Genomic DNA, 13,610 nt, shown 5'->3' on the forward strand with positions numbered 1-13,610 from the left:
GAGGAGGAGGATGATGAATAATACAATAGACGGCAGGAGGAAAACAGCTGTATGAGAGGGTCGGACCTGACTGTTGTACCTGTGTCTGAGGGCTGGACCTGACTGTTGTACCTGTGTCTGAGGGTCGGACCTGACTGTTGTACCAGTGTCTGAGGGTCGGACCTGACTGTTGTACCTGTGTCTGAGGGTCGGACCTGACTGTTGTACCTGTGTCTGAGGGTTGGACCTGACTGTTGTACCTGTGTCTGAGGGTTGGACCTGACTGTTGTACCTGTGTCTGAGGGTTGGACCTGACTGTTGTACAGTGTCTGGAGGGTCGGACCTGACTGTTGTACCTGTGTCTGAGGGTCTGGACCTGACTGTTGTACCTGTGTGTCTGAGGGTTGACCTGACTGTTGTACCTGTGTCTGAGGGTTGACCTGACTGTTGTACCTGTGTCTGAGGGTTGGCTGTACCTGTGGCTCTGAGGCTGTTGTACCTGTGTCTGAGGGCTGGACCTGACTGTTGTACCTGTGTCTGAGGCCTGACTGGGTGTCTGACCTGACTGCCTGTACCTGTATCTGAGGGCTGGACCTGACTGTTGTACCTGTGTCTGAGGGTTGGACCTGACTGTTGTACCCATCTGAGGGCTGTCGACTGTTGTACCTGTGTCTGAGTGGATGGACCTGACTTGTACCTGTACAGGGCTGGACCTGACTGTTGTACCGGTGTTGAGGGGACCTGACTGCTACCTGAGGGCTGACTGACTGTTGTACCTGTGTCTGAGGGCTGGACCTGACTGTTGTACCGGTGTCTGAGGGCTGACCTGACTGTTGTACCTGTGTCGAGGTGGGCTGGACCTGACTGCTGTACCTGTGTCTGAGGGCTGGACCTGACTGTTGTTGTACCTATGTCTGAGGGCTGGACCTGACTGTTGTACCTGTGTCTGAGGGTTGGACCTGACTGTTGTACACTGTCACAATTTTTTTTGGACTTACATCTTCACACTACACCCCGGAGGACTTGACCCCTCACACACACACGCACACACACACACACCTCACACGCACACACACACACACCTCACACCCACACACACACACACACCTCACACGCACACACCTCACACCCACACACACACACCTCACACACACACACACACTCACACGCACACACACACACACCTCACACCCACACACACACACACACCTCACACGCACACACCTCACACCCACACACACACACCTCACACACACACTCAGTCTCTCTCTCACCCCTCCTATGTGTGAGATACCCTTCCATCTGCCCTCAGAGGATTCATCTCATCAAACAATACAGACACAAATATTATCCACTTGTATGAAGTAAACAAAGGGCCAGAAGTGTACAGCAAATATTAGCAAAACTTTCTTAATTATAGGAAAATGTTACAATGGACTTTGAGATTGCCAGTGATTATTTTTACTTCGTATAGTTCAATAAAACTGTCATTAACTTGTGTGCGTCTGTCATCCATCCTGACCAAAGTTATGATGCGTGTTAGTAAATGTTTTCACAGGAGATTGACATATAAACAGTGTACTTTCTTAAGTCATAAAGAGACGCCAGAGTAAACATATTACCATACAGGATTATGCTATGAGATGTAAACATGATAACTGTTTTCCCAAAACCATGTAAGAGTTGTTTAAATATTAAACTGGCCAAATACTAACCTAACCTAACCTGGATTTGTGTTTTATTGTGACTTTCTCCTGGTGATTGATCTTCCTCGTGTTGCTGTGTTCATCTGGGAAGAAAAGGACAGGTGTAGAGAATGTTCTTTACAACAGGTGTGTGATCTGAGTCTCCAGGTGTGGCTATATTACACAGGTGTTACTCTACCTGTTTGTTACCTGGTTATATAATATGTCCTACACGCATATGATCCTCTTGTATAGTCTTGAGTAGCACACCTCACAGTTCTCAACCTTAATGGTGAGGTGGGTGATTTTGTCTTAAGGTAGTGTATTTATTGTCCTGTTTCCATGTGTTGTTGGTTTTATCTCCTGTGAGGTTAAAGAAACTAAACTTGCATTCCCTAGAAAGACGAAGAGTGCGGGGAGATATGATAGAAGTATTTAAGTGGGTGAAAGGAATCAATAAAGGGGATATAGATAAAGTTCTTATAATATCAGAGCAGGATAGGACTCGGAGAAACGGATTTAAGTTGGATAAGTTTAGGTTTAGGAGGGAGATAGGAAGGAACTGGTTCACAAATAGGGTGGTGGACGAGTGGAACAAGCTTAGCAACTTTGTAGTAAGTGCGGGAACTCTGGAAAGTTTCAAAAGGAGGCTAGATAGATTCATGGATGATAGAGAGTGGTAGTAACTCTTGACAGGAGCTGCCATGCACAGGCCAACCGGCCTATTGCAGACTACTTACTTTCTTATGTTCTTATGTTCTTATACTCTCTCTCTCTCTCTCTCTCTCTCTCTCTCTCTCTCTCTCAATGGCCGGGGAAGCATTAAATAAAATCGTTGAATATTTCACTCATGGCAATTAAAAAACACAATTACCCACAATGCAAGTTTTTAATCCTATTAAGTCTTAGTTTCAGCCAACCACCAATGAGACAGACTGTTGTGTTGCCGAACAATATTTAATTTATTTATTTTTTATTTTTCATTAAAATAGCGTTGATATATCCGGTAGGTAGTGTTCAATATGGGAGCAGAATAGTGGATGACATTGTTATCACCACGAAGGTCAAACAATATGACCTGTGCTCCAAACATGACCCAGGTGAAGTGATCATGACTTAATATAAGTGAACATTCCCCAAAAAGAAATGAACATTCCACAATAAAATATTAAGTACACATGGATGATAAGATAAAAAGAGAGAGAGGGAGAGAGAGAGTGAGTGATGATGGTAGTGAGAAGACATAAGGAAGAGAATAATGATAATAAGGAAGCAATAAGATAAGATAAAAGAAAATACTAATCCTTAACGAAAAGGAGACAGAAGCAAGGAAGCAAAGAAGGGAGGAAGGAAGACATGTCAATAAAATATGGAGAGAGAGAGAGAGGAAGAGAGAAAGAGAGAGAGAGGAAGAGCTCTAATGGAGAGGAAAGAAAACGGATATATAAAGAAGGTGATAAAGGTAAGAGAGGCAGCCAAGACTCTGATAACATAGACACAAATAAATGAATAAATGATAATAAGAATCTGAGAAGTAGATAATCGATATATGAAGAGAGAGAGAGAGAGAGTGTGTGTGTGTGTGTGTGTGTGTGTGTGTGTGTGTGTGTGTGTGTGTGTGTGTGTGTGTGTGTGTGTGTGTGTGTGTGTGTGTGTGTAATTTCAACAGTCCGCTCAGTAAAATTCATATTTATAACTCTGCCAAAGTTATATGTCCTAATTAACCACAACATAAAGGCGATGGATTTGACAGGTGACCCAGGATGGTTTTCTAAGGTAAGGTCAGGTCAGGTCAAATAAAGGTCATTACTGAAGGTGTAAGAGTTGTCATTCTACGTAATTTCATGACTTTATTGTTTAATTAATGATTATTTTCTCTCATTTTTTTCTCTATAATCCATCTTTCCACACTATATAAAAACAACAACATTATAGGAAAAGTTTTAGAAGTTGTAATATAACAATGTTTAACACTTTGGAGGTTCATGATATAACATAGAAATATTATGTAGCGATAATTAACACTTACCTTCAGACGTAAAACAACAGAGCAATAATCTTAGGAAACGGTTCAGCCTGGGTAAGAAATTATGGCCTCGTAACACTGCAGTAAATTACGAAGAAAATTAAAGCGAGGTTGAGATTATTTTTGTCTTTATTATTAAGAGTTGTTTTAGGGTAATTGATTGACTTTTGTAGAGACTCTGAAGCTGTGGAGTTATTGATGAGTTATTGATGAGTTATTGATGAGTTATTAATGAGTTATTGAGGGTTATTTGTTGTGATGTGTGTGTGTTTAGTAAAGAGTTGTAGGTGTTGTTATGTGTATTGGGTATTATAAATTTTAGTGAAACATTAATACACACTTCTTTAATAATTAATACATCTCTCTCTCTCTCTCTCTCTCTCTCTCTCTCTCTCTCTCTCTCTCTTCGCCCCACTTTAAAATCTTTATGCACCTGCTGGCAGCGACTACTTAATTAACCAACTAATAACTTCAGGTAAAATTCTTGGTCAAAGGTGAAGGTGATCAGACGGCCACCAAGGACGACGCCTCTGTTACCTTCTCGTCCTGTAGTTGTTGCCTTTTGTCGCTCTATAGGTTGTGGTCCATCATGACACTGTATCAGCATTTACATTATGTTTACCTTTTATTATGGTTATATTCTTATTATATTCTTATTATTATATTCTGATTTGGGGAAAGGGAAAGGGTGAGGGTGAGGAGGGAAAGTGAGGGAAAGAGGGATGGTATGGGGGAGAGGGAGGGTGTGGAGGAGGGGGAGGGTGAGGAGAAGGGGAGAGGGAGGGTGAGGAGGGGTAAGAGGAAGTGGATGAAAAGGAGAGAGGAGTGATAGGATTAATTCTTAAGAGGTTTGGAAATATTTCATTAATATATAACATACTGTAAATGGACATAAAGAAATTTTAATCACGAAAGATAATGAGAATATGAGAATGTGAGAGAGTAAAAGAGAGATAATGAGATAATGTGAGAGGGTAACAAATATAAGAGTTGTTATACTGTACACAAACAATAATAAAACAATATCAGGTCTTATTGATCAAGCATCACACATCAGCCACCATACACAGTCAAATGTTAGGAGTCATCACCACACACACACACACTTGTAGTAAACATTCTCTCTCTCTCTCTCTCTCTCTCTCTCTCTCTCTCTCTCTCTCTCTCTCTAGTCTATAGTGTTTGTGGTGTTCTCTCCTAACAAGTCACCAACACACTCTAATGTCTACATACATCCTATGGTTTATATTTCTCGTACACACAACAATGATAACAAGAGCCATACGCCCTTAGTACAGTGGCTGTGTGTGTGTGTGTGTGTGTGTGTGTGTGTGTGTGTGTGTGTGTGTGTTGCTCACTCCCTCCCCCCCTCACTGTGATCACTCATCCAGTCTCTTAACAGTCACCCAGTCTCTTTTACCTGACAACACCACCAAGTATTTTCTGACAGTCTTTATAACTGTACCACAAAACTCGACTGTACACTGCCTCCCAGTCTTATATTCTCCACCAGTTATATTTTTACCCTGGTGTTCCGCTGCTGGTGAGTCAAATAACAGCAGTAAAAAATAAGAACACATTACAACTGCATGAGGAAGCCTCGCTAGGACGCCCCTCACTCGCCAGCACCACACAGGCAACATTGAGTTAAAATGGTCGACAACTGTGCAGGAAAAGGTAAAAGCTTTCAGTAGTAAAATGTTTCCTAAAACTCCACTACTTTAATTGAATGTTCTTTTATGTTTTAGGAAATAAATATTACACCTTATTTATTATAAAATATATGTTATAATACTTAAACCGGTGTTAAAGTTTGTTAAGAAGTAATGTTATTATTTCTATCATGAACATTGTACATAAATATGGTGGATATTGAAATACAGGAGTTGTGTGATGCATGACACACATCACACACCGGCGTGATGGACACACCGAGTCAGCGTCATACACACAAACGTTACCATGATTTATACTGACAACTTGACATTATCACCAGGTGTATAACATATCCCGTCCACTAGTGTAAAACATTTTGTTGTGTTGACACACATCACGTCCCACAACTAACACACAGCGTTTATCAAGTCCCCTTCATCTCTCTCTCAAGACCAGTAAGACTTCCTCATAATATTGTACTGTACCATCCACCTTTATTACTGTACCTCATAACACTCACTACCATCCACCTTTATTACTGTACCTCATAACACTCACTACCATCCACCTGTATTACTGTACCTCATAACACTCACTACCATCCACCTTTATTACTGTACCTCATAACACTCACTACCATCCACCTTTATTACTGTACCTCATAACACTCACTACCATCCACCTTTATTACTGTACCTCATAACACTCACTACCATCCACCTTTATTACTGTACCTCATAACACTCACTACCATCCACCTTTATTACTGTACCTCATAACACTCACTACCATCCACCTTTATTACTGTACCTCATAACACTCACTACCATCCACCTGTATTACTGTACCTCATAACACTCACTACCATCCACCTTTATTACTGTACCTCATAACACTCACTACCATCCACCTTTATTACTCTACCTCATAACACTCACTACCATCCACCTTTATTACTCTACCTCATAACACTCACTACCATCCACCTTTATTACAGTATTTACAGGTACACATATATCAACATTACTACTGATAAAAGTTCTCACATATTCACGTAACTTGAGCGTAAAACATTTGCAGGTTTTCACTCCCCAAGTGCCCAGAGATGGCGTGAAAAATATAGCCAATTTGGCCTGAAATAATAGCAAGATGAGGAAATAACGCCAGTCAGCGATAACTTCCCGTCAGTTTACTTGGAATATAAGAGAGAAACATATGTCTGGTCACAGAAGTATTTTATTGCTCCAACTAATTTACTTGTAATTAATTGCTTTTCGAATGGTAAAAAATACCCCTTTCTCTTTGTTTTATGTTCACAAATTTTATACAGTAATTTTCAATATATTATTTATGTTTCTTTTTCACACTATTATAATTCCAATGAAATATATTGAGGAAAAACTTCTACTAGAGAAATATTCTTCACCAATTATCACTTCAGGGACAATATTGTGTAAGAGTATTCCTCCCAACAACATCTTTCTAGGACTACACGACCCAGTGAACATAGTGAGGAGGATAACAATAACTGTCCCGAGGTTTATGTGATAAAATTGTATCTATTAATTCCAGCAGTAGAATAATATTAAAGGGGAAGTGTATTGAGCGAGCAGTGTAGGGTGGACGAGGGTGTGTGTTAAGACCTGAGTGTTCTACTGTGTACACTATACTACTACTACTACTACTACCACACACACACACCCACACCCACACACACACACACACACACACACACGCACACACACCAACACACACAAGGCTTCTGGCAGTATAAACGTTTTTCCTTATCTTTTTTCTCTCCAGGTGTTTGTTCAAGACCTTTTATGAGTCGTGTGTTCAGAAGAGATACCTCGAGGGGCCCAGAGACTCGGGTACGAAAGAGAGAAAGAGAGAAAAGCGATGAGGAGAGATAGAGAAGGAGAAGAAGGAATAGGGTGATAAAAAGAGAATAATTGGCCATATTTTAACACCTCGAGGCCATATTAGAACACCTCGAGGGCCAGTCGAGGCCATATAAGACCACCTCGAGGCCATATTAGACCACCTCGAGGCCATATTAGACCACCTCAAGGCCATATTAGAACATCTCGAGGCTATATTACAACACGTTCAAGCCATATTAGACCACCTCGAGGCTATATTAGACCACCTCAAGGCCATATTACAACGCCTTCAGGCCGTATTGGTGTTTGCAGTACACTTTCTTACAGTGAAACACTCTGGGAGCCATAATGGTGTCCACAGTAGCAATAGTTCGAAAAAATATTCAACTTTAACGAAAATTTACGGATGTTTTTCCCGGGATAATGGCAGCGTTATTTTCCATTACCTTCGTTCAGGAGTCGCGGGAGGAAATTTACGACCCGCTCATTGGTGCATGCTGGAGTAATGATGCGAGCTGATTGGTGGAGGTGGTGACAGTGGTGTCTGGTGAGTGGTGGAGATGGTGATGGTGTGTAGTGATTGGTGGAGATGGTACATGTATCTGGTGTATGGTGGAGATGGTGATAGTGAGTGGTGATTGGTGGAGATGGTGATAGTGAGTGGTGATTGGTGGAGATGGTAATGGTGAGTAATGATTGGTGGTGATGGTGGTAATGTGACAGTCCACACCTGATAGGTCACCTGTCTATTAGTCTTTGTTAATTGGGTAATAATGACATTTTTTCCATCATCATTAATATTAATTGTATGAAATTACTGGCAGAATAATTATCTAAAAGTCATAGAATAATATTTATTAGTTCACGTGATAATATATATAGGTAATATATTTTGTCTGTCAGTCTATATATGTAGTGTTTTAATAATAGTTTTTATTTAAGGGAAACATTTTAGTTCATATATAATGTTTATGAATAACATTACAGGTGATGTCGTAGTGTTAGTCAACATACCATGACACACGTCTTGGCCTCATTGCTGTAAGGGTTAGTGATATTATATAACTTTAAACTTTACGTCAGAGATAAATATTGTTCCTTAAACCCAGATAAAGATAAAGTCATTTGAGAGAACAATACTAATATTAGTATAGGTACAATATGTCATTTTCTTAGCCTCTGTATTAAATATTTCCTCAATACTTCCAGAGTTTATGTCAGGCATAGAATACCAAAACTTGTTTTGGAAAATATTGCCAATTTTTTGCAATTACACGTGGCGCCAATTACAGAGGACGAAATTATAGATAATTATAGGACGAAAAGAAATTAATTGTAGTTTTCCTCCACGTGAACACAAAATGTTAACTAGACCAAATGAAACATCAAGTTCAATATGACACAACTCACTCTAGGGAATATTTAGGACAAAACTATTATAATATGTAACATTTTCTTGGTCTTAACACCCAGTTGTGGTGCCCCTTGTGAGGTAAATACTGGAGACGAGATCTGTGAGCGGCTCCTTGGAGACCCACAACCTGTATTGTCAGGTCCACCATTGTTATTATATACAGTTATTGTTGTGTTCTCTGATTATTATTATTACTATTATATGGTAACTCTTTGTATAATCTGTTCTATTCTACAATGACTTTTTCTACCCGTAATTCCTTACTCTATAATGTGTGAGTCATAGTGCAGGATGGAGGTACTATAGTTGTTTAGTTACATTACATTACTGTGTTTATCTGGAGATACTGAACTTTTGTTAGAGAAAATTTACGTAAGAGAGATTCCCAAGTCTGTTGATGTGAGAATGTTGCAGAATCAATGAGGTTTGTTGCTTAGAGTTTATATATACCATGAAACACCAACAGCATGGGTAGAAAACACGGTAATAAACGAAGGTAAAAAAAAATAATGATAAAATAAAAGAAAAACTGTAAAATGAAATAAAGAAGAGAAAGATAGATACGGAAGAGAAAAATAGAACGGAACAGATAGAAAAGATTTTGTTAACTGAAGGGGAATGGAGGAAATTGCGAAAAAAAATGTAGGCAGGGAAGAGGGGAGAGCGAGAAGAGGGGAGTACTAGAGTTGATGGCCTGACGTTAGGAAGTACAAGGGCTGACGACCCGGTATGTTGGTGTACAAGAGCTGACGACCTGGAGTGTTGGTGTACAAGAGCTGACGACCGAGTGTGTTGGTGTACAAGAGCTGACGACCTGGAGTGTTGGTGTACAAGAGCTGACGACCTGGTGCGTTGGTGTACAAGGGTTGACGACCCGGTATGTTGGTGTACAAGAGCTGACGACCTGGAGTGTTAATGTACAAGGGCTGACGACCCGGTATGTTGGTGTACAAGGGCTGACGACCTGGAGTGTTAATGTACAAGGGCTGACGACCCGGTATGTTGGTGTACAAGGGCTGACGACCTGGAGTGTTAATGTACAAGGGCTGACGACCCAGTGTGTTGGTGTACAAGAGCTGACGACCTAGTGTGTTGGTGTACAAGGGTTGACGACCTGGTGTTGGTGTACAAGGGCTGACGACCTGGTGCGTTGGTGTACAAGGGTTGACGACCGGTATGTTGGTGTACAAGAGCTGACGACCTGGAGTGTTAATGTACAAGGGCTGACGACCGGTATGTTGGTGTACAAGGGCTGACGACCTGGAGTGTTAATGTACAAGGGGCTGACGACCTGGTATGTTGGTGTACAAAGGACGACGACCTAGTGTGTTGGTGTGCACAAGGGGTTGACGACTGGTGCGTTGGTGTACAAGGGTTGACGACCTGTGTGGGTGTACAAGGGCTTGACGACCTGGTGTGTTGGTGTACAAGGGCTGACGACCTAGTGTGTTGGTGTGTGTGGTGTACAAGGGTTGACGACCTGGTGTGTTGGTGTACAAGGGCTGACGACCTAGTGTGTTGGTGTACAAGGGCTGACGACCTGGTGTGTTGGTGTACAAGGGCTGACGACCTAGTGTGTTGGTGTACAAGGGCTGACGACCTAGTGTGTTGGTGTACAAGGGTTGACGGCCTGGTGTGTTGGTGTACAAGAGCTGACGACCTAGTGTGTTGGTGTACAGGGGCTGACGACCTGGTGTTGTGGTGTACAAGGGTTGACGACCTTGTGTGTTGGTGTACAAGGGTTGACGACCTGGTGTGTTGGTGTACAAGAGCTGTCGACCTAGTGTGTTGGTGTACAAGGGCTGACGACCTGGTGTGTTGGTGTACAAGAGCTGACGACCTAGTGTGTTGGTGTACAAGGACTGACGACCTGGTGTGTTGGTGTACAAGGGCTGACGACCTAGTGTGTTGGTGTACAAGGGTTGACGACCTGGTGTGTTGGTGTACAAGAGCTGACGACCTAGTGTGTTGGTGTACAAGGACTGACGACCTGGTGTGTTGGTGTACAAGGGCTGACGACCTGGTGCGTTGGTGTACAAGGGCTGACGACCTGGTGCGTTGGTGTACAAGGGCTGACGACCTGGTGTGTTGGTGTACAAGGGCTGACGACCTGGTGTTGTGGTGTACAAGGGTTCAAGTCCTCACAGATGCAACGTGGTCCCGTACAGTAAACAGTAATGAATCAATCCACAGTGTAAACAACATGTGTCTGCCGTCACATATCACAAACAGGATGAAATAAAGAGAGATATATCGAGTCCCTTTCCTCTCTCTGTGTATATTCGTAAACAAGTTGTGCTCTCACGACTAGTGTGTGTGTGTGAAGCTGTACTTTTAGTAGCTGAATCACATCTAATATCGATCTAACAATCCTGATTCAATGGGGATTCAAACCCGGGTCCAGAGAGAGTAAAACAGGAAGGAACGAGAGAAATAAAACAGATAAATGAAAATACAGAAAATGTAAGAGAGAAGTTCATAGACAGAGCGAAAGACAGAAATAGTGAGGGATGGACTATACCAAGGTTCCTTTAGCGTGGATTATAAGACAACAGTTTGGACAAGAGTCAACACCAGTAAGTGTTTCTCCAGCAGTTAGTTCACATGACTGACCTTCTCGGAGCACCAGTCATGTCTAAATCTCCCTCACTCATACTGACCTTCTCGGAGCACCAGTCATGTCTAAATCTCCCTCACTCATACTGACCTTCTCGAGCACCAGTCATGTCTAAATCTCCCTCACTCATACTGACCTTCTCGAGCACCAGTCATGTCTAAATCTCCCTCACTCATACTGATCTTCCTGAAGTGTCAGTTAAACGCTGCAATGTCTATATCTCCCTTAATTACTCTTCCCTAATTAACTCTGTACTACTTGATCATTTTGTTATGTCCAGTTAATTAACTTAGTGTAGCTTTTATTAATTTATTTTTTTCTCGCTCTGTCTGTCAGCTTAACTCTGTCTCTCTCTCATTGTTTTTCCTTTTACTTAGCTTCAACACACAGGTATACAAACACAGCTTCAACACACAGGTATACAAACACAGCTTCAACACACAGGTATACAAACACAGCTTCAACACACAGGTATACAAACACAGCTTCAACACAGGTATACAAACACAGCTTCAACACACAGGTACACAAACACAGCTTCAACACACAGGTACACAAACACAGCTTCAACACAGGTATACAAACACACCTTCAACACACAGGTATACAAACACACCATCATCACACAGGTATACAAACACAGCTTCAACACAGGTATACAAACACACCATCATCACACAGGTATACAAACACAGCTTCAACACAGGTATACAAACACACCTTCAACGCACAGGTACACAAACACCGCTTCAACACACAGGTACACAAACACCGCTTCAACACCTCAGTTATAATGTTTGGAGTTTAGTTTCCCCTCAAGTGAGAGTCGTGATCACACGCGCGTCGCCTCGCTCTCACAGTGTTTACCTTGTGACGTCATCTGAGTCTAGCCACTCCAGACCCGGCAGCTCATCATCCGCCTCGGTCCAGATTCTCAGCTTCATACGTTATGTTTTTCTCCTAAACTTTGATAACTGAACGAACCTTGCTACTGTAGACTCCCAGTGCATTTCTGGTTATTGCCACCACCATCGTCGTGTCTTAGTCTAGTGTTAGTCCTCTGCTGTCAGTCCATCAGTGTCCCATCACAGCTTCATACAGGTTTGGCAAGAACCTGTGTATCACGTATTATGTGTTGTGTGTTGTTGATCATGTATAATGTATGTTCTATATTATGTATGACCTATTGTGTATTTATTTTGCACTATGTACGAAGTATGTTGTGTATGTTGTATATACAGGAAGCTATGAGATAGACCTCGGACAGGTGAGACACTCTTCCCATTTCCCTAATTAGTCAGGACACAAGGTACCGTCTCACACCAGCAGTGGTCAAAACTACTTCTACAGTTACCCAGACATCAGCTTCCTGCACCAGTTTAATCAAAAGAATCAAGAGAATAAATGCGTCCCTCTTGAGAAGACCTGACAGTCTTCAATCAGACTAAGAGCAACGTCATCAAGACTATCAGTGCACGTCTCAGTCTCTCCCTCCACTCTCACTAAAAACCGACCTATGATGGCTCTCCTCCCTCCCCGGGGAAGAAACATTTAAATCGGCTAAACAAGCTTTTGTTGGCAGTCACTGAACTCAGAAGCGACCGAGAAATAGGAACAAATATCAAAGAAAATGTTGCTGGAAAGGAAATGAGGAGACTTGTTGAGGACGTCCACATTGAGTCGTGAGCAAAATCACCTACAAGAGGAACACTCCTAAACGACATATCAAAGAAGCAACTGAGTCTCCTTGAGCTAAACTCTGAACCATTAACCAGAGATCAGAGGAAGATTAATAAGTCAAGGATATACTGAAGAGATGGACCAATATCCAGACCAGGGGAAATTATAGTGAGTCTTGCGGGAGTCTTATTAATTTATGTCTAAATCTGTCATCAGAGTAAGAGAAGACTTGGACGACGGCTAGTACCCCGCTAGTGAATGGTGATGTAAAGGCCCAACAAGCTCTTGAAACATGTTTATATATTCCGTACATGAAGCAGGTATGAGGCTTAGCATTATGTTCAAGAAAATATATTGTCATCACGTGGTTAAAGAATCCTTGGAAAATTACATCTTTATTAAGGATAAGATGTTTGTGTCTCTATCTTAAATATTTATCACAGTAAAATATTTCATCGATATATTAAACGATCCTCCAGAAACATTACACATTACACAGTTCACGAGAATATTGTCAGAGCATTTACAACTGTACACAAATTCCTCGCATCCAGAGACAGGAAAAAAATAAATGGGAATTTTATTGTTTTCCTGACATCCGCGCGACCGTTCATTGTGTACCACCAGAGATCAACATCACCAGCTGTCACGAGTGTCATGGTGAAGGTAC

General features: G+C 41.7%; 1 long non-coding RNA gene across 1 annotated transcript; it reads right to left on the reverse strand.

The window, feature by feature from the left end:
- Positions 1-469: 469 nt before the first annotated feature.
- Positions 470-934, reverse strand: LOC121871170. The gene is made up of 3 exons (XR_006089840.1): positions 907-934; positions 555-605; positions 470-510 (listed from the first exon to the last, which is right to left on the reverse strand). It is a non-coding gene; the product is annotated as an uncharacterized LOC121871170 (long non-coding RNA).
- Between the last annotated feature and the right edge of the window lie 12,676 nt (positions 935-13,610).

This window comes from Homarus americanus, unplaced genomic scaffold (assembly GCF_018991925.1).
Source record: "Homarus americanus isolate GMGI-L3 unplaced genomic scaffold, GMGI_Hamer_2.0 scaffold32583, whole genome shotgun sequence".
In the NCBI taxonomy this organism is placed as follows: Eukaryota; Metazoa; Arthropoda; class Malacostraca; order Decapoda; family Nephropidae; genus Homarus; species Homarus americanus.